Here is a 19,227-nt window from a genome sequence, read left to right as displayed (position 1 = left end):
CCTGGACATCATCGCCAACTTCTTTGCACAGAGGTAGGGGCCGCGGCCTGGCCCTTGTGCTTGGTAACCTCTGCAGAAACCACCGAGGGCCAGATGGGAGAACAGGGCCAGGCCTGGCCACTGGGGCTGTCCCGGGTGCAGGAAGCCAGCCGTGTCTTATAACTCCTTTTACTTCCAGTGTTAAGGCCCCACAATTCCAACAGAAAAGGTCAAGAGAAAAATGAATGCCTTTACATTTTTTCCAAATATCCTCCCGAAGAGTGCTTGGCAAGAGGGCCTGGTTTCGCTACGCATGGGAATGTCTATGGCCGCAGGGGCCTGCTTGGATGACTCCTAATTTTGTTTGCTGAGACATCTGTGTCCTACTAAGCTCGACACTGGGACTGTAAAGAAAAACAAAACATGGAAATGGGGACTCCAAGCTCTACCAAAATAAAAGTGAGTCCTGAGCCCGTGCGTTCCACGTTGGGGGTGCCATGGGGGGTCGGGTAGCATGGTGAGTGCCCCTGCCCACTGGCCCCCAACCCCCACAGGGCTGACCAGGATGCCTACTCAGGGCTTCTGCCTAGGTCTGCCCCTGGAAGCCTTCTGGCTTCTGAACCAGCGACGCAAGGGCACACACTCTTGGGAGAGGCTGAGATGCTCCAACGCCAAGGGGGGACAGAGCAGCTCAGAGGGTCACGTCCAGGCTCAGAGCCCCTCGCTGGTGGGACCTTGGGCAAGTGACTGATGCTTCCTCCTCCTGTCGCCCTCATCTGGAAAGTGGGATTCTAGTAAGGGCTGTGCACAGCAACACGTCGCTCGTGGGGCCCACTGGGAGTGCCAGCTAGATGGTGGCTGGCTGGGGACAGGGAGGCTGAACAACTGCTAGAGGACGTCCACTCAGGGAGGCCACAGGCAGCCTTTCCAGCTGCTCCCAAGCCAGGGCTCAGCTTCCAGACTCATCACTATGACTCCCTCCCACCAGAAAGGCCACTAGGAAGTGGCCTTTCCCCCAGATCTGCTGGCCCAGCTGCAGCACAAGAACACGGAGCCACGTGGCTGCTTCTCCCTCACAGCCTGGTACACCCTCCAAAGCACCAGGCAGATGGACAGGAAAGCCAGAGATGAAGCAGATACGAGAGGTCAGGCTCCACGTGACCATGTGCAGTGTCACGGTGTCAGGACGCGCTGACATGAAGGAGCCGAGGCTGCCCCAGGCTGCAGGCAACGCACCCCACCCCTGCCATGCCCTAAGCTCCCTAGATGTCCGCGGGCTCACGTGTTCAGGCAACATGCTCCACCACTCAGCCCAAGGCCCCCAGGAGGGATCCCCACCCTGGATCCCCCACGGTCCATGCCGGTGCAGCCATCCCTCCCCCAGTGTGCTCTGTACCCTGCTTAGCCAGCCTTGCCTGGCATCATGTGACTCCACCAATGGCCCTGCAGGGAGTGAGCCCACCAGCAGGGTAACCACAAAGCCATGGGAGGCTTCATCCCCAGCCTCACCCCGAGACCTGCACCCTCACCCTCCTCTAGGATGGAGATTTTCCAAGTGGACTGTGATTTACTCCAAGACAAAAATCATTTTGTTATATATCTTTGTCCTTGAATTCCCGAGGATACGGGGATTTGGATAAAAAGTAATCAAATAAAGCTATGTGGCGACTCCCACTCCAAATCCAAAGGGGGCTAGTGTGCTCGGGTTCCCTTTGGAACTCGTCCAGCGGCTCTGGTTTGTAGCTCACCCAGGTTACCTGGGCACCATCCCTTGTGCAACAGGCATTTGCTGAGCACAACTGAGAGCCAGGCCCTGGCGAGGCCCAGCTCTGCCTATTCGTGTGGGCCTTCTCTATCAGCTCAAAACCAGGTCTGCCTACTGAGCACTCAGAACTACCCACACCACAGCCGTCCAAACTTCCTTTAAACTGCACACCAACACCTCATGGTACAGCCCAGAAAGTGAAGTCTCTGATGGCTGAGGGACATCCCAAAGTCATGCTGCTAGGAAGTGGCTGAGTGGGGATTTGAACCCTGGTCTGCATGGACTCCAGGCAGCCTCAACACTTCGAGGAGTTGGGACTAAAATGTGATTTCCTCAGCCAGGTTCCTCGTGAGCACCGACCGCCTGTCTCATGCGCCTGAAATTAATTTGCCAGCATCTTCAGGCTGGTCTCTGATTGGTTAGAGAACAAAAAAGAAGCATCTTCTCCAGAGAATAAATGAACCACAGACTCTGCGCTCCATCTTTGATGAAATGCAGATTTCCCATTAAAGAAAAGCCTTCGTTTAAAAAACATACAAAAAAGACTGAGAAAGGATATGAATATGCAATTTATAGAAGAAACAAATAGCGACCGAGGAAGACAGAAAAAGCCTTTAGTCTCATTATCAATCAAAGAAGATCCCATTCTTTTCCTATCGATGGAGGCACGTTTTAAAAATGACACTGCTAGTCCTTGGTGTTATTTGTTGGTGAGGGTGTCGAGAGTTGCAGGATTATCTACAGTGCAGATGGGAGAGCAACTTGATGTCTGGAGGGAGAATTCTGCAGAAGTACCAAACACCTTAGAATTTTGCATACCCTTTGACCCAGCAATTCCATGTGTGAGAAGTTATCTTAAAGCAAAAATCCAAAATAAATGCAAAGCCATGCTACAAGAATGAGCAATGCAGTCGGGTTTACAATAATGAAGAATTGGAAACACATGGAGTGTCTAACCATCATAATAAGGGACTGTTTAGGATGCGCCCACACTCGGGAGCAGGGTGCAGCCATTAAAACGGTGGCTCTGGAGAACGCACGGTGGTGTGGAAGGGTGTTCTGGAACTGGGCACTGGGAAGAGATGTCCCAAAACAGCCCGTGCTCCTGACCTCACTGTGGACTAGAACACAGAGGGCACATTTGTGCACAGAGTTCGGAAGGTGGACACCCAGCGGTATCAGAGGTCACCGTCACCTCTGGATGGTGGGCTGGTCGGTGGTTTACTCTCTGCCTTTCACTTCTTCAGTTTGCTGAAGTTTTCAAGAGGGAACACAGACACAAGTTTAGGGGCCTGAATTTAAATACCACCTCTGCCACCTCATAACTGTGGCCTCTGCAAGGCTGTAGAGACTAAATGAGCCAGTGCACGTAAGCACTAAATAAATACTGGATACTTAGGTCAACCAGCTAGCACCCAGCCTGGTTCCACTACGTCCCAGCTGTGTGACCTCAGACCAGTGACTTCATTCATCTGTAAGGGGGAATAATGGCCTGAGGACTTGGGTGCAGGTTCAGCAAGGTAACATGTACAAACAGCTCGGGGCAGAGCTGAGCCCAGAACAAGAGCTCAATAATGTCAGTGGTTTTATTATCAATAAGAAAAAATGCAAACTATTATATTGAATTTTTTTTTGAAAAATAAAGAGGCTAACAGTCAAGATAGATAAAGTACCTTAAAGCAACTAGAAAATCGGATAAAATGTATGAAACGATGACATTCAGGCCCCGCACACCAGGCAGCGTGGGACTGTGGGCCTAGAAAGGAGGGACTCCAATAAGGCCAGCCCTACAGGTGCCCTCTGCAGAGCAAGGTCCCCCATACTGACCTCACAGCTGGGGGACCCTTCCCAGGCTGTGGGAGGGTCCAGGGAGATCAGACGGGGACACAGGTTGGGTTGGTAGCACAAGGTGTGGTGCACAGTGCTGACACACCAGGACCCAGTTGGGCTTTGGACAAGTGGGGAGGGCCAGGCCCTGTAAGGCAGGGACAGTCCCTTCCTCCAGGGAGAGCTGTGCCTTGTAGAGCCCCCATCTCACTCTAGGTTCTCCCAGACTACAGTGCTCACTCGCCCTGGCAAGGGTGCCTCCTGCAGGCCTGTGGCTCTGGTCCAGCCAGGAGTTCGCCCACCCTGCCTGTTCTCCACCACTGGGCTGAGGGAAACATTGACACACTCACCCCTCACCCAGCCCCACTGGCCCACCCAGGAAGAGAGCAAAGGGGTCAGGGCTTCCACTCGGGAGGCAGAAAGCACACTGGCATTGAGAATGGCTGGCTTCCAATCCTGGCCCAGCTGCCCCCTCGCTGGATATACTCAAACCTGTGATTCAGTCTCTCTGAGCCTCAGCTTCCTCACCCTAAAGTGAGACTAAAATGCCAGCCTCATCAAGCTGCTGTTGGCAGTCAGTGAATTACGTCTGTGCAGTCTTTAGCCCAGAGGCTAAGAGCACACAGCAGGTGCTCAATAAATGACAGCCGCAATTATGAACAATCTCCTGTCCACATTTGCCTCATTCCTTTGTTAAAGAACCTAATTCTGTCTAGAAATTTCTGCCAGAGTTGCAAAGTCTTTGGAAAGGCCCTAAGGCCCAGAGATGGAAAAAGTGTACAGAAATGATGATGGGGGAAAAGTGAGCCCTGGGACCCGCCACGTTCACAGCCCACCCAGGAGTAAGCGAGGTGCAGACAGCCCACCTGGCCCCGCCCACCCAGCCCCTCCCACCAGGCCCCACCCCTTCAGCTCCTCTAGGGCTGTCAATGATAGAGATGACAAGGACAGCAGCAGCAGCATTAATGAAGCAGTGGCTCTGCACCAGGCACTAGGCTAAGCACTGCATGCACATTGTTAAACTGCCAAGTCCCATTATAGAAACTGAGTCCAGGCCGGGTGTAGTGGCTCACACCTGTAATCCCAGTATTTTGGGAGGCCAAGGCAGGAGGATCTCTTGAGCCCAGTTCAAGACCAGCCTGGGCCACAAAGGGAGACCCTGTCTCTGCAAGAATTTTAAAAACTAGCCGGTGTGGTGGTGCATGCCAGTAGTCCCACCTCAGGCATGCATCCTGCCCAGGAGGTGGAGGTGGGAGGATCACTTGAGTCCAGAAGGTCAAGGCTGCAGTGAGCCATGATTGCACAACTGCACTCCAGCCTAGGTGACAGAGCAAGACCCTGTCAATAAGATGAATAAATAAATAAATAATAAACTGAGTCTTAGGTTGAAAAACCTCTACCTGGCCCAGGTTGTCCCAGCTGTAAATGTCAGAGCAGGAGCTGAATCCAGGCAGCCCAGGCTGACCACCGCCCCCCAACTACAGGCTCGAGGCCTCCTTCTATCTGCAGTGGAGTCTCTCGAAGAAGACCCACATGGAGCTGTCCACAGGAGCACCCAGTTCCCAGAGCACGGTGCCGCAAGGACAACAGGGGCGCTCTGTCCCTCCTGGAGCAGGAAAAGAACAGATGCCAACAGTTTAGCTTGTGGTAAGACAAATGTGGTGGGCCCTTACCTCCTTCTGCAGACAGAGGAGGGGCCTGGCCGGTGAGGGGGTCTCTGTGCAGCTCCCAAGGTGACAATATCACTGGGAGTCACACAACATTCAAGAATGGCTGTAGGCCGGGCGTGGTGGCTCACGCCTGTAATCCCAGCACTTTGGGAGGCTGAGGTGGGCGGATCACGAGGTCAGGAGATCGAGACCATCCTGGCTAACACGGTGAAACCCTGTCTCTACTAAAAAAATACAAAAAATTAGCCGGGCATGGTGGCGGGCGCCTGTAGTCCCAGCTACTTGGGAGGCTGAGGCAGGAGAATGGCGTGAACCCGGGAGGCGGAGCTTGCAGTGAGCCGAGATTGTGCCACTGCACTCCAGACTGGGCGACAGAGCGAGACTCCGTCTCAAAAAAAAAAAAAAAAAAAAAACAATGGCTGTAATCCTGGCCCTATGGTGCCGCTGTTGGGATTTTCCCGGGGTTTCAGGGCAGTCTGAGCTCAGGTGCATCCTGGCTGCAGGTGCAGGGGATGGGCAGGAGGAAAGCCCCATATTCTCCCTATGTGAGAACCCCACTTGGGTTCTGTCCCAGTGCGGCATATGGATTTCTCGTTCTCTTTCTCCAAGTTCCCCTTTGTCGGGCTGAGTCTATTGAGCCAGAAAATCAGCCGTGTTCTGGGGACAGCCAAGTCACAGGGACCTGGCTTCCCGTGGTGCTGCCACTCATCAGCTGGGTCCCTGATCAGAGTCCCAGGGTGCTAAAAGCAGGCACTGACCCGCCCCCTCCCCCCCCATCGAGGTCCCCAGAAGGCCCCCTTGTGCAGAATAAAGGAACGCTAGGAGGCTGTGGAGCGCAGAGCGGTGCTCATTATCAGCTCGGAAGGCCAGCTTAAAGGATATTCCAGTAATTGCAAGGTTTTTTGGTAAATGTTAATTACGGTTGCCTTAATTAGCTCCAAACCCATTGATCTATGGATTATATTAGGTTTATAAGTGTAATTACCTTAACAGCATATGGATTACAATTACGTTCCAATTAAACCCCAAACGTATAGCGTATAAATTAGCAAAGGGATCGTCCTGATTGTCCAGGGTAGGCTATTGAAATGTTGCCACTTTCAGGGCCTCATGCTGGGGCTGGTCCTTTGCAGGCGGGGACTTTGGGGAATTTGGAGGTAGGGGGTTCAAATGGTCTCTGGCAGCCACGAGTCCAGTCCATCTAGACCCGATTTAGAAATGACTACAGGGGCGGGGGCTGGCAGGCCTCAGCCTGGGGGGCAGTGGCTGGAGGATTAAGAGCTGTGCCTGCTCAGCTCGTCTTCTCTCAAAGAAATCAGGACACCCAACAGCCCATTAATGATGCCCCTCACTGCTCTCCCTCCAGGTGGAGATGGCTTTCTTGCCTCGTCTAGGGGAGGGGCAGGTGCTTCTTTAGACAGCTCCATGTGGATCTGCTGTGGGGGATTCCAGTATAGACAGGAGGCCTAGAGCCTGTATGTGAGAGAGGGGTGGGTGGTGGCAGGGTGGTGATCAGCCTGGGCTGCCTGGATTCAGGGCCTGCTCTGCCACTTACAGCTGGGATGACCTTGGTCAAGTAGTTTTTCAACCTAAGACTCCGTTTCTATAATGGGGATCCAGCAATTTAAGAACGTGCATAAAGTGCTTAGCAGAGTGCCTGGTGCACCATGGCTGCTCCATTCATACAGCTGCTGCTGCCATTAACATCATGAACTCACTTCCAGCGTGGGGAAAGGCTGGAGAGCAAGAGCGCAGGAGGGCAGGGGGAGCCTGGAGTGCCAGACCCTGCCATTCTCCCAGCCCCTCTCCTGACAAGCAGGGCTGGGGCACTGGGAAGCCCCACAAAGCTTGGAAGACAGACAGGTGACAGGTGGAGAAGGGGAGGGGATGGATGTGCCTGTGCTCAGTGGGGAGGCTGTGATGGGCCTGAGGGTCTCAGGGCCCTGGGCCTCAGCAAGGTCTCTGGTGGAAAAGCACTGTAGGAAGCTGCCACCTGGGGGCCTGCGGGCATCCTGCATGCACCTTCGTGGTGAGGTCAGGCTGGAGCGAGGTCGGAGGTGGCAGCCCTGCTCCCCAAGAAGCCTTGCCTGGTGCTCCCCAAGGCCTGCAGGTGGAGGGCGCTCTGGCTCCCCACGTGCCCTGCGTGAACTGCCCTCCCAGCTGTAGGTTTTCTTCCCGGGGGGCCAGCCAAGCCTGCAGGGTCTCAGGGGCTGCAGCACTTCTGCCCACCCTGGCTGAGGCATCTCCCCATCCCAGGGACCCCGGCCCCTCCACATGTTGGGGTCCTAAAGCTCTGGGTCTCCCACTCTGGGACCCCTGCTGACGATGGCCTCCCACCACCTGATGCTTACCTCCCCGCGCACCGGCCTCCACCCCGAGGGTCCTGTGATTTGGTGAGGGAAGTGTGGGAGGGGCTGGCAGGCTCTGCCCTCCCCGCCGCAGAGCAGGCAGCATGAGCAAGGAGTCCACCAGAGCCTGGGGAAGGGGTGCTGGGGTCAGTGTGAGGGCCGGGGGTGCCGAGCTTGCTGATGGTGAGTGTGACTACCAAGGACGCAGAGGGAGGGGTGGAGGTGAGTCCAGAGCCCTGGGGGTGCCCAGACAGGCTTGGACCTGGGGTGTGCCCCAGCGGGATGGGATCAGGCCTCTCTGGGGCCCCAGGCGAATTGCTCATCAGTCCAGCTGCCTTCCTTCTGCTCAGTCTCTGAGGCAGGGAGGAGGTGAGGCTGGGGGGAGCCATCTCCCCAGGAACCCCAACTTCATGGAGACACTGGTGCTAATGCTGGTGGAGGCGCCAATGATGGCGACAGGCCTGGGGGAGGTGGTGGCTCCCATGGCCTCATTTTACAGATGGGTTGTGTAGAAACAGGCACGGAGAGACTGAACAGCTGGCCCAGGACGGCAAGGTTAGGAAGGGCTGGGCCGGGCCTCTGCACCCAGGCTGGCACAAGTGGAGCTCTAGTCCACCATCTGGACCAGCCTCCTCTGTGGGACCCAGGGCTGGTCCCTGCTGTGGAGCTTGGACGTTACCCTGGGGACACACAGGGATGGCAGAGTCGTGGAGAGGAGGGCTCGGCTGTCGCAGACCTCTGTGGTCCTGCTAGGTCTCTCCTGGCTGCCGTGGCTTCCCTGCCCCCAGCTGGCATTCCAGAGCCTCCTTTCCGGAATCGCTGCCTGGAGAGGGGAAGCGAGTCTATCTTCCCCACGATCAGCCAAGGTAGGGAAAAGGCACGGGGGACACGCCTGTGTGCACACATTTGTACACTGGTGTTCACACGCGGGACAGGAAGGGAACGGCCCTGTGCACATAAACACGCTGTGGCTCTGCCCCTCTGGGGCCGCCTCCCACGCCACTGCAGCCGAGCCAGCCGGCGCACGAACCCTCCACACCCTCCCCCACCCACACACGTTTTCAGAAGTCCTAGGAAGAAACAAAAGCAGGCACACCCACTTTGAATGCAGTGCCACAGGGCGCAGGGGCAGCGTGGGCGCAAAGGAGGACGGGCCCTCTCTCCTGACAGCCACAAGGAAGGCTGTGCCTTGTGTCGGGGGAGTAGGGGGGACAGTCACCCTCCAGCTAGGGCAAGGGCTCAACAACCAAGACGGGGGTCACCCCAGCCCCCTGCCCCACAGCTGCCTGGGGGCAGAGGCCATAAGACACAGGTCAGGAGAGAGGGTATGAGGATGACTGTGCCAACAGCTTACCAGGCTCCCTCGGCAAGGAGTGAGCCCCCCATCACAGGAGGTGTTCACGCCCAGTTCACAGCATGCAGAGGAGAGAAGTCTACTTGCAACGAGGAGCCTGGCTCAGAGGCCCTTAGTTCTCTAACCCCTGGGCCTCTGAGATCCAGCACTGGCTGGAAGCCTGGCCCATCCGCCCTGCACGCCAAGGTGAGGGCACCTGTGCCACCCAGTCCCTGCGAGGCCAGCATCGTCCTCACGGCCACCGACTCCCATGCCAGGTGCTTCACAGACACGACTTCATTTTATTTAACATTCAACTAAGTAGGCATTACCACCCCCATTTACAGATGAGAAAAGCAAGGCTCAGAAAGGTGGTCATTTGTCCCAAAGTGCCCCACTAGGCACTCAGCCAGGATTCAACCCAGGCCTCTGATTCCGGAGGCCATGCCCTTCCCAGCCATGCTGACAGGGCACAGGCCCAGCCTGGCAGCCCCTTCCCTGGATGTAAGGTCCCATCCTGCAAATCACACCAATGGACCACCAGGGCGACCCCAGATGTGCTCAGATTAAGGGGAAAAAAGTAAAAAATGATTTCTTCTATGAACTGTTAAGGTTTTGCTAACAAGACTAAAGTGAAGAAAGAAAAAAGAAAGCTTTTTCAGAACCAGGGCTCAGAAATTAGGAGTTCCTTCCTTTCTCTTAAATATCACAGTTTAGCTGATAACATTCATTGGCCAAATCTTTTTTTTTTTTGAGACAGGGTCTTGCTGTGCTGTCCAGGCTGGAGTGCATGGCTACTCACAGGTGTAATCATGGTGCAACCTTGAACTCCTGAGCTCAAGTGATCCTCCTGCCTCAGCCTCCCGAGTAGCTGGGGCTACAGGTGTACACCGTCATGCCCTGCTAATTTATTTTTTTATAGAGACAGAGTCTCACTATTGCTGCCCAGGCTGGTCTCAAATCCTGTGCTCAAGCAATCCTCCTGCCTTGGCCTCCCAAAGTGTTGGGAATACAGATGTGAGCCACTGTGCCTGGCTATACATTCATCAAACCTTTATGTCCACAATGCACTGCTGGAAAATTGTTTTGTGGGAAAAATCTAATTAGATTTTCACTTTAGACTTACTAGTTCCCATTCAGGTCTAACCACAAGAATCACTCTTGCCACTTAAAAGTTAATAGATGTCAAGTGTTTTACCATGCATACATTTATTCTACAATGGAATGTCCCGCTGGCTGCCCCCCTTCTCCACTGTCTTGCCAGGTTAGGGAGACTTCAAGGCTACCAAGGCTGTGATCCCACCTTGGTCTGTGAGAAGGCCACAGCAGAAAGAGCCAGCCTCGGTGTCTGGGGACCCGGGCTCCTGCTGAGGCTCTGCCAGACAAGCTGTATGGCCTTGGGGAAGCCTCAGGGTTTGCTGAGATCAGCCAACCTGTCCCGCGGAGCTCCATTCTCGAAGATCCACCTGCCTGCCCACCAAGGGTCTCTACCTGGGCATCTAACAGGCCTCTTGATCCCGTGGTGGCCAAAGCAGGCCCTGCTCAGTGAGCAGCATCACCTCCCATGCCTTCCTCTCACCCAGCCATGCAGGCCAAAGCCAGGAACCCCAGAAAACATGCCTCAGCCACAGGTGCACAGTGGGGGCCCCGAGGTAGGAGGGGGAGCAGCCTGCAGTTCTGAGACCCATCCACCTCCACAGAAGGCCTCTCTGGGGTCCAGGCTGATTGATTATACACCGCAGACAAAAATCAGTAGAGCAAAATCGGGAACTTGGAAGGAGGTGAATGGAGCCCTCCCTCCCCTGGCTATGGCGGAGCTCCCTGGAGCTCTGGGCAGGGGGTTCCGGGTAGACAGAGAGAAGATAGGAGTTAACACCAACCACCTGGCTCATGCGGGAGCCTGAAGGTGAACGAACCAGAGGATCATGTTCACAGGAGGCAGAGCCAGCATGGGGCCCCCACTCATTTTACCATCACAGAAATGGTTCTGGAGTGGCCTGGGCCCCAAGGGAAGCAGTCTCCCCAGCTCCAAGGCTGGCGGGATTTTTCTGAACTTTTATGCTTACGTAGGTTTTCTGGGTGATCCTGTGGCTTGAAAAGGCTCCCCTTTACCTCCCAGGAACTCCCCTAGAGACAAAGGGAGCTTGCTGACTGGGGAACTCTGAACACACCCATCCACAGTGAATAGACCCAGCCCAGGCTCACCAGGCACAGGGGCATCAGGCAGTGGGTGGGAGCCCAGAGGCTGCCCTGCCTGGACAGGGCCATGTGGATTATTCTAAAGGGACAGTGTGGCCACCCACCTCCACTCACTGTTGCAAGCCAGCATCTGAGATTATGCAATATATGTGGACAGCTGATAACCGACACTGACCACTCAGCAGTTTAGAAGCAAGGAAGTGCTGTATCCCTGGAACGACATCCTGCCAGGGCCCAGGAGGCCCGATGGCCCATCTGGTCAGGGCTGGGTCCAGCCTGAGCAGCCCTCCCCCAGACTGTTTCTCCTGGAGGGGCAGGGCCAGCCCTGACGTCAACCAGGCAGCCAGAATTCCTCCGCTTTCAGGCAAGGCTACAGCATCCAGGCCAGGGGCCTTGGGCGCCCAGGGAGGGGCCTTTCACTCCCCCAGCGCGGCCCCAGGGAGGCCCCAGGTGGAAAAGACACCCAAGAGACGGGAGACAGAAGCTCACCCTATTTGCATGCTCACACCTCTGTGGGTGGACACTGGGGGCAGGGGGTGGGAGAACGAGCTGCAGACTCTTCTAGAACTTTTCTTTCCTCTACAAAGCCTGACACTAATAGACTCACTTGCAGAATCTAAAGTTGAAATATTTATGAGAAATTAGAAAGTTTAAAAACACGAAAATCAGTTTAAGAAAGCAATTTTTTTTGTTTGTAATGAAAAGGGGAAAAAAGGGAAACAGTCTAAATGTCCGTTAACAGAGGACTGCAGGAACGAACGGGAACTCCACACCGAGGACAGGTGTGCCGCCACGACAGCTCACAGCCGTCAGGAAGCACAAGGTCCTGCTTCTGCCGGTGACTTAGAAAGGGGTATCTGGGACACACCATGAAGTGAAATAAGCAAGGTGCAAAGAGGAACAGGACAATTCCATTTCTAAAAACCAAACAGGACAACCTCCTGTGTGTGTGCGCGCGTGTGCGTGTGTGTGTGCAGAAAAAGAAGCCTGAAGGGTTAACAGAGCTAAATCTGGGTGGGAGGCGGGGTAAGAGCGGGAGAGGTACAGAAAACATGAAAACCATAGTGAAAGAGCAGCATATGTGTGATATGATGTTCCCTGAAAATGTATAATACAGAATTCTACCTGTACTATTTTTGTATCTAAAAACTGATATAAAACAAAGTAAGTACGCGTGTGGACAAACAGCAAGAGAAGCATGGCGAGGCGGGGAACACGGATGATGAGGCTGGCAGGTGGGGCATAGAAAGACCTGCCTTACCAACCAAGATACAACCGCATGAGGCCGGGCGCGGTGGCTCACGCCTGTAATTCCAGCACTTTGGGAGGCTGAGACGGGTGGATCACGAGGTCAGGAGATCAAGACCATCCTGGCTAACACGGTGAAACCCCGTCTCTACTAAAAATACAAAAATACAAAAAATTAGCCGGGCGTGGTGGCAGGCACCTGTATCCCAGCTACTCGGGAGGGTGAGGCAGGAGAATGGTGTGAACCCGGGAGGCAGAGCTTGCAGTGAGCCGAGATCGCGCCACTGCACTCCAGCCTGGGCGACAGAGTGAGACTCCGTCTCAAAAAAAAAAAAAAAAACAAAAAAAAAACATACAACCACATGAGATCATTCAGTGTCTTCTTTAGTTAATAATGGGAGCTCATAAGGAAGGGAACAACCCAGGGCCCGGCAGGGGCCTAGCACAGGCCCTTGAGAATACGTGGTGGCTGCCGCCCAGCAAAGGGCATGATGTGTACAGACCTGGCACAGCCCCGGCCACAGCAGGTGCCAACAACCCTCCCACTCTGCCCAGCAGCGGCCAGGGATGGTCTTGGAGAGGTGGGCAATCCTTGGGTCTGGGGCGCACCCCTTCCACCCCACCTGCAGGCGACTCTGCCTCGAAGACCTTGTGCCCCTGCTGTGTGAAGGGGTCTTGTGTGCTTTGGCAAGGGCCTTCCCACCAGCTTGGCAGAGGGAGGGAGGACAGCATCCCGGCGAGCCCTGGGTTCTCACATCACACGCCGGAGACACACACACCTGGTCGATACCACCCCTCCCGCCTCTGCTCTGAGCTCCATCAGCGCCGCGACTGTCGCCAGCCACCCCTGGACTTAATGACAGCAAAAGCGCTGCATTTTCCCCCCAACTGAACTTTCCTGCCTCTTGCAGCAGAATGACAGCGTCGGCCTTTACAGACCCAAATTATGCCTGTGGATTGTTTGTATTGATTTTGGGAAAGATTAAAAAAATCAAAAACCACAGGAGACACATTTTAAAAACTCATCTTTATCCTGCAAGCGTGCACACACACTCACATTCGCACTAACACTTCCACTCCACCCCGCCCCCCGACACACCCGCTGGGCCTTTCATGCCCACGTGGAGCTCGGCCCTTCTTCCTGCTACCTGGGAGCAGCTGCCAGCCGCTGACAGCTCAATAAGGCGCCCGCATAGTCCTGCCGCTCAGGAGGCTGCCAGGCTCGCCCACACTGCCCCTGCACAAAGACCCTCCTGCACAAAGCAGCTTCCTGCCTGGGCGCATGGGCTGCCGTGGGCACCGCTGCAGCGGCCGCAAGGACCCCCAGCTGAAAGAAAAATTTGTTTAGATGTGGCAATGACCATTTGGGGAGCTCTGAGCAGGGACCAGGCGGAAGTCTATGTTATGGGCATGATCTCAGTTCATCCGGGGATGGCCTGGGAGGTTCGCACAATACAACACCCCCACTTTCCAGACGAGGAAAGGAATGCTTAGAGAAGCGATGGACTCAGCCGAGGCCCCGGCATCCAAACCTGGTTTTTGTCCATCTGGAGGGAGCCACACACAGGAGCCCCCCTTCACTGCAAAGGGGCTGCGGGGCCAGCAGAGGCTGTGGCCCTGTAAGGACAGCTCTGCTCCAGGGGCGGGGGCCACGGGGGAGGTGGCAGACAGAGCTCTCTCCTGGAGAAGTTCCTCCTTCACTCAGCTCAAAGCACCCACATCCTCAGAGTGGGGCAGAGACAGGGAGATACCCGCTGGGAGCCACCATCCTCCCAGACAAGCCGAGAAAGGAAGCCCAATCCAGGCCGCCCACGTGCAGCCCTGCGCACATATGCGCTCGCACCGCAGTGGCCAGAACACTCGATGTGATCGCCTTCCACATGATGGTGTCTGCACCAGGAGGGACAGCCACGCCCTGAGCAGGCCTGATGGGCCCCCACCTCATCGCATCTGCAATCTTATCTAACACTGTGAGGTCCCGTGACGGGGGCATCCTTCTCCCCACTTCAGAGATGAGAACACTGAGGCCCGGCCACTCAGCCGGCCGCAGAGCCGAGGCTTGTGCCCAGAGTTCTGCACACGCTCTCAGCAGCCCACACAACCTCATGGTGATAAAATACAAACACAGGTGCCAGGCCTCCTGCAGGGTAAGAGTGTTGGCCCAGAGGTGGATTCGGGTCTGGTGGTAAATAAAGACAGCTTGGGCTGTGTCAGCTTGAGCACGCCTGCTCCCCTGAGATCCATCCAGGATCTCAATGCCCCACACTTTTGGGAGCAGACGCTGGAGCCTGCCTGGACACCTGGCTCCCCAGGTGTCCCAGTCATTGCCATGGCCCCTGCCAGTCTGCTCCTGACCCCCGGGGACTCTGAGCTGGCAGGCTCACCCACAGCCAAGGAATATTCATTTTGGGGAGCACAGTCCCTCCCACCCCTGGTTCCAGAGAGGGGAGGGCTTCCGCTCCATTCCCCAGAAGACACGAGATGGGGGGACCCAGCATGACTCTGCGTGGCGGCGGACGGAGGCCTTCCCGGTGGGTGATGCCGGGTAAGACACATACCTGTCTCTCAGATCAGCCCTGGGGAGGCTGCCCCTACCTGCTCCAGCTCTGCTGGGCTCTCAGCATCAGCCATCCGAGGGGCCTCACAGGGTCACCCCACTGCTGTCACCAGGCTTGGCTGCGAGGCCAGGGTGCGGCAGCTCCGGGAAGGCACAATCACCGTCCCAGGAGAGGAACTGGTGAGATGCCGGCAACTCTGGGTATGAGCTTAACTCTACAACCACAGTTTATAAATCGTTGCTTTTAGTAGGCATTTTTTGTTTGTTTGTTTTTTAAAAAACAGGCTGAACAAAATGCTAACTGTGGTTCCTTTTGGAAGGTGGGATTGTGGATTATTTTCTTTGTGATTTTCTGTATTTTCCAAAGAAGGCATGCATTTCTTATATTATCAGAAAAAAAATACATTAAGTTTTAAAAGAAAAAAATTGAAGGTGCCATCAAAAATGTACAAACTAGAAGGATTAATGGAATCCCGAACATATAAAGTGGCTTTTCTGTGCGCTGCTGTGCTGGGGCCAGACAGGCCCCACGGACCCCTCTACAAAGCTGAGAAGTACAAGATACAGCCCCAGCCGCCGCCACCATGGGCAGCTGAACTCCTCACGGCTAGTGGCCCTGGCAACCTAGAAGTCCCATCTCCAGAAGGGCCCTGAGCCCAGAAAAGACTCCCTGTTTTGAGGCCCCAAGGCTCAGCCCTTGGGCTCCCAGACCTCCGCCTTCCCAGGGCACCTCTGCTGTTCCCAGTGAGCACATCACCGCAGCCACGGCACAGCCACCTGGGCCTGCACTGTCCTCGCTGGAATGATGGCTCTGGGATGGGGGCAGACCCCGCACCTGGGCCGACCAGGGGTGTCTAGGGTCTGGAGGACAGGCAGTGTCTACCCTCAAGTTGCCACAAACTCCTATCCCTCTGGGGAGTGCACCCTGCCAACCCCTGTGGGGGCCGCACAGGAAGGAGCAGTCAGGGAGACAGAGTCTGGGAGGATGGAGGCTTGTACTGCCTGAGCTGGAATGGGGGCATTTTCTCTCCTATTCAACCCTCGGACAAGACCCTGTCCAGGTATCTAGCCCCCTGACAGGTACAGCCTGAGGACCCACTGGGCCCACACCCTGAGATGGGCATGGATGGCAGTGAGGTGTGGCACAGCAGCCCACACTCGCAGGGCACACGCAGTGCAGTGGCAACGAGAGACACTTAACCCAGAGCTGCTGCATCCCCACTGTGGCAAGAGCCATGGGCAGGCAGGGACCGGGGAGAACGACCATGATGGGGCCTAGATGTGCAGGACCCTCAGCCTCGGTCAGGGAGATGGCTGGACACCACTGATGAAAGACGGGCAGGCGTGTCCACAAAACCCCATGAACGTGAGGGGAGGCGATCAGGAAGAGGCAGCAGGGCAGGGTGAGCCCCCAGAAGGAGGCAGGGAGGTGGGCTTCTGGGAAAAATGAGCCTCCAGCCTGGCTGGGCCCCAGGGTGCAGAGGGCTGGGATGGGGGCCAAGGTCTTTTGGTAACTGCCCCCTCCCCAAGGCTGGCACCGGCCTGCCCCTCTCTCTGGTCCCCACCTGGGGATGCAGGAGAGCTGCAGGCTGAGCTGGAGCAGGAGAAGCTCTGATGCAGGAGGCGGCTCCATTCCCCTAGCGCCCTCTCCAGTCCCAGGGAGACCCTGGACTTGAGCACACAGGCTGGAAACAGACTGCCAGGGCCCAAGTCCCACCTGCTGGCTGCATCCCCTCAGGTGGGTCCTAACCTCTCTGTGCCCTCACCTGTAGGTGGAGATGTATTCGTACCTCTCTGGCTGTTGTACAGGTATCCGTAAACACATAAGTGCTGGATAACTGCAAGGTCAGTAAATAAGTAAGTGAAGGCGCCTGGTGGCTGAGTCCCGCAGCCTGGGGTCACAGTCCGATCTGTGCAAGCCACGTGCCCACCAGAGCCACTGAAGGCATCTGTGTTCCATGCTGGCCTGAACACCAGCCCCAGACCCCAGACTGCCCCAGGTGCTGGTCAGCTCTAACTGCGGTCCCAGGCAAAGTGGGAAGGTCATGGGGGCTAATGCAGATGGAGCCTTTGGTGAGGCAGCCACCGAGTCTGCAGGGGCTTCCAACTCCAGGAGCCTCAGCTGGAGAGGTGTCTCAGGAGAGACCCCTCAAAGCCCCTTCCTGCTGTCCGTTTCACGTCTGGACAGGGACAGAGTGTGGGCACCGAGCACTCTGCCAATGAGCAGATGTCAGCATCTCCCCAGGGAGGAGGTGGGGAGGCAGCACCCCTGCAGTGGGGAAGTAGGGGTGAAGGAAAGGTCACCCCATCTGGGCCGGGGCCTGGCCCACCCCGCCCACCCAGCCCACCCAGCCCACCCCGCCCACCCCACTCTGGTCTCCAACATTGCAAATTTGTGCAAATACCATTAGAGCCCTCCCCAACGTCCAGTGTGTCCTAAGAAGCCCTTGTAGCTTGCACTGAGGGATGACGTCATGGGAACTCCCGCCCACAGAAGCCCTCCAGGGCCTCAGTGCTCCCTCGAGTGCCCAAGGCATCTGCCTAGCCACACACTGTCCCCACGGGTGGTCCCAGGCTCACGCGGGGGTCCTGCAGACAGGGATGAGACTTTCGAGCCTCAGCCTGCCATTCGAGATATGCTAGGGACACCAAACGCCCAGGTGGAATTCTTCAGGGTGGCCATGGGCCACGCCTCCGTTAGGTCTGGTGCTAGCAGAGGCTGGCTCTTCTGCCAACTCAGGAATTGCATCCCATGTGGCCATTTTGAGCCACAGGCAATGTTCTTGCAAGGCAGAGAGCTCCTTCCTCGGCTCTTTCCACAATGAACGCCCTCCACAAAGCAGCCCTCGATAAAGTCAGCCTCCCTTTGATCAAGTTTGGCTCCAGCCCAAATTGTCTATCCTGGCACTGCAGGCTGGTCAGATCGGCTGTCTCCCCCAAGCACAGTGTGCAGGGGCAGCGGCCCACCTCCAAGCTGCCTCTTGGTGACTCTCCATTCTGGGTGGCTCAGAATACGTTGCACTCCAGGACTCAGGCACACTGCGTGGGTATGGCAGGCTCTCATCTGGCCATCCCCGGGCCCAAGGCCACTTCGTGATTTGGGGGGCCCCTTCCTCCATTAAAAAAGTTGTTAAATAATTTAATAGATTTTTGAAATTATTATTTCTAAAGTGAGAAAAAACATTAAAACATTTTCTTTGGCCCTAAATGTTCCAGAGACTTTTTCCTTCTAATTTTAAAAGAAATTAAACATTTTCTCGAGCCCCTAAAGGCATCGTGTGTCCAGAGCCTGCTAAAGAAGTGAGCCCAGTTTCCTCTGGCTCCAACTCCTGGGAGATCTGGAGCCTAGATCTAGGGCCAGAACTTAGGAGGACTCTGCCCCCTGGTCTTGGTGGACACCTCAGTGCAGCCTTTGGGGTCCCGGGGCCACTGTAGGGCCAACTGGAGAAGATGCTCTTTCTCTCTGGCTGCTGGAACCCTGCCTGTGAGGGTCAAACCACGGAGCACCGTGAACCCCAAGCCATGTTCCAGGCAGCCAAAGTGCACGGGTGTGCGAGGCCACCCCGAGCAGCCCCGGATCCCCAGCAAAAATGTCACTCAAACTGCAAAGGCAAAACTGAGCTTAAGGGAGCAGGCCAGTGGGGCCAGGAGCATGAGGCTGTGCTGTGCCTCAGGGTGAACGGCGCTCGGGGAAAGGGAAACTGAGAGCTGTCAGTGGGGTTGGTGGGCCAGTGGCTCCAGGCAGTGGTGAAAAGGCCCCATCCTGCACAGCCCCCCTGGCCCTAGTCTGGCCACGAAGCGAAGCGGGAGAAACCAGGCTGGGTCCCCGGCCACAAGTCCCTGCCGCCCCCTGGTGGAAACCCACAGCCATGTGGACCTGGAGGGCCAGGGCGGGGCTATGTGCCTGGGCTGCAGGGCCCTGCTTGGGTGGGAGCCCTCCTTGTCTCGGGAGGCCACAGCACAAGGCACACCTGCCCACCCACCCACAGCATCTCCACCGAGGCGCACAGACACAGAAACAGCACGGCGCTGCACGAACGGCTGGGCCAGGGCACCTGGAGGTAAAGCCCTCCTCTCCCCACGGTTATCTGGGGACCCAAGTTTCCCTAAATAATCATACTGATGAGAACACCAAGAAAATGAGCAGAAGCTGGTAACTGCTGAACCCTTGCTGTGTGCCAGGAAGTGCGGTGAGTGCTTTTGGCAGGATATTTCATTCTGGTTTCCCCAGCCGTAGGTGGTAGGTACTCTTATTATGTCTATTTTATTTTTTTGAGACAGGGTCTCGCTCTGTTGCCCAG

At 56.0% G+C, this 19,227-nt stretch overlaps 1 protein-coding gene across 8 annotated transcripts in view; it reads right to left on the bottom strand.

Annotated features, from left to right (window-relative positions):
- LHPP (phospholysine phosphohistidine inorganic pyrophosphate phosphatase) overlaps positions 1-19,227 on the bottom strand; it is a 154,096-nt gene that overhangs the window by 56,576 nt on the left and 78,293 nt on the right. The gene's annotated exons all lie outside the window — the stretch shown is intronic.

Source organism: Pongo abelii, chromosome 8 (genome assembly GCF_028885655.2).
Source record: "Pongo abelii isolate AG06213 chromosome 8, NHGRI_mPonAbe1-v2.0_pri, whole genome shotgun sequence".
Taxonomy (NCBI): domain Eukaryota; kingdom Metazoa; phylum Chordata; class Mammalia; order Primates; family Hominidae; genus Pongo; species Pongo abelii.
The sequence above is the reverse complement of the archived record's forward strand: the minus strand, read 5'-3'. Positions and strand labels throughout refer to the sequence as shown.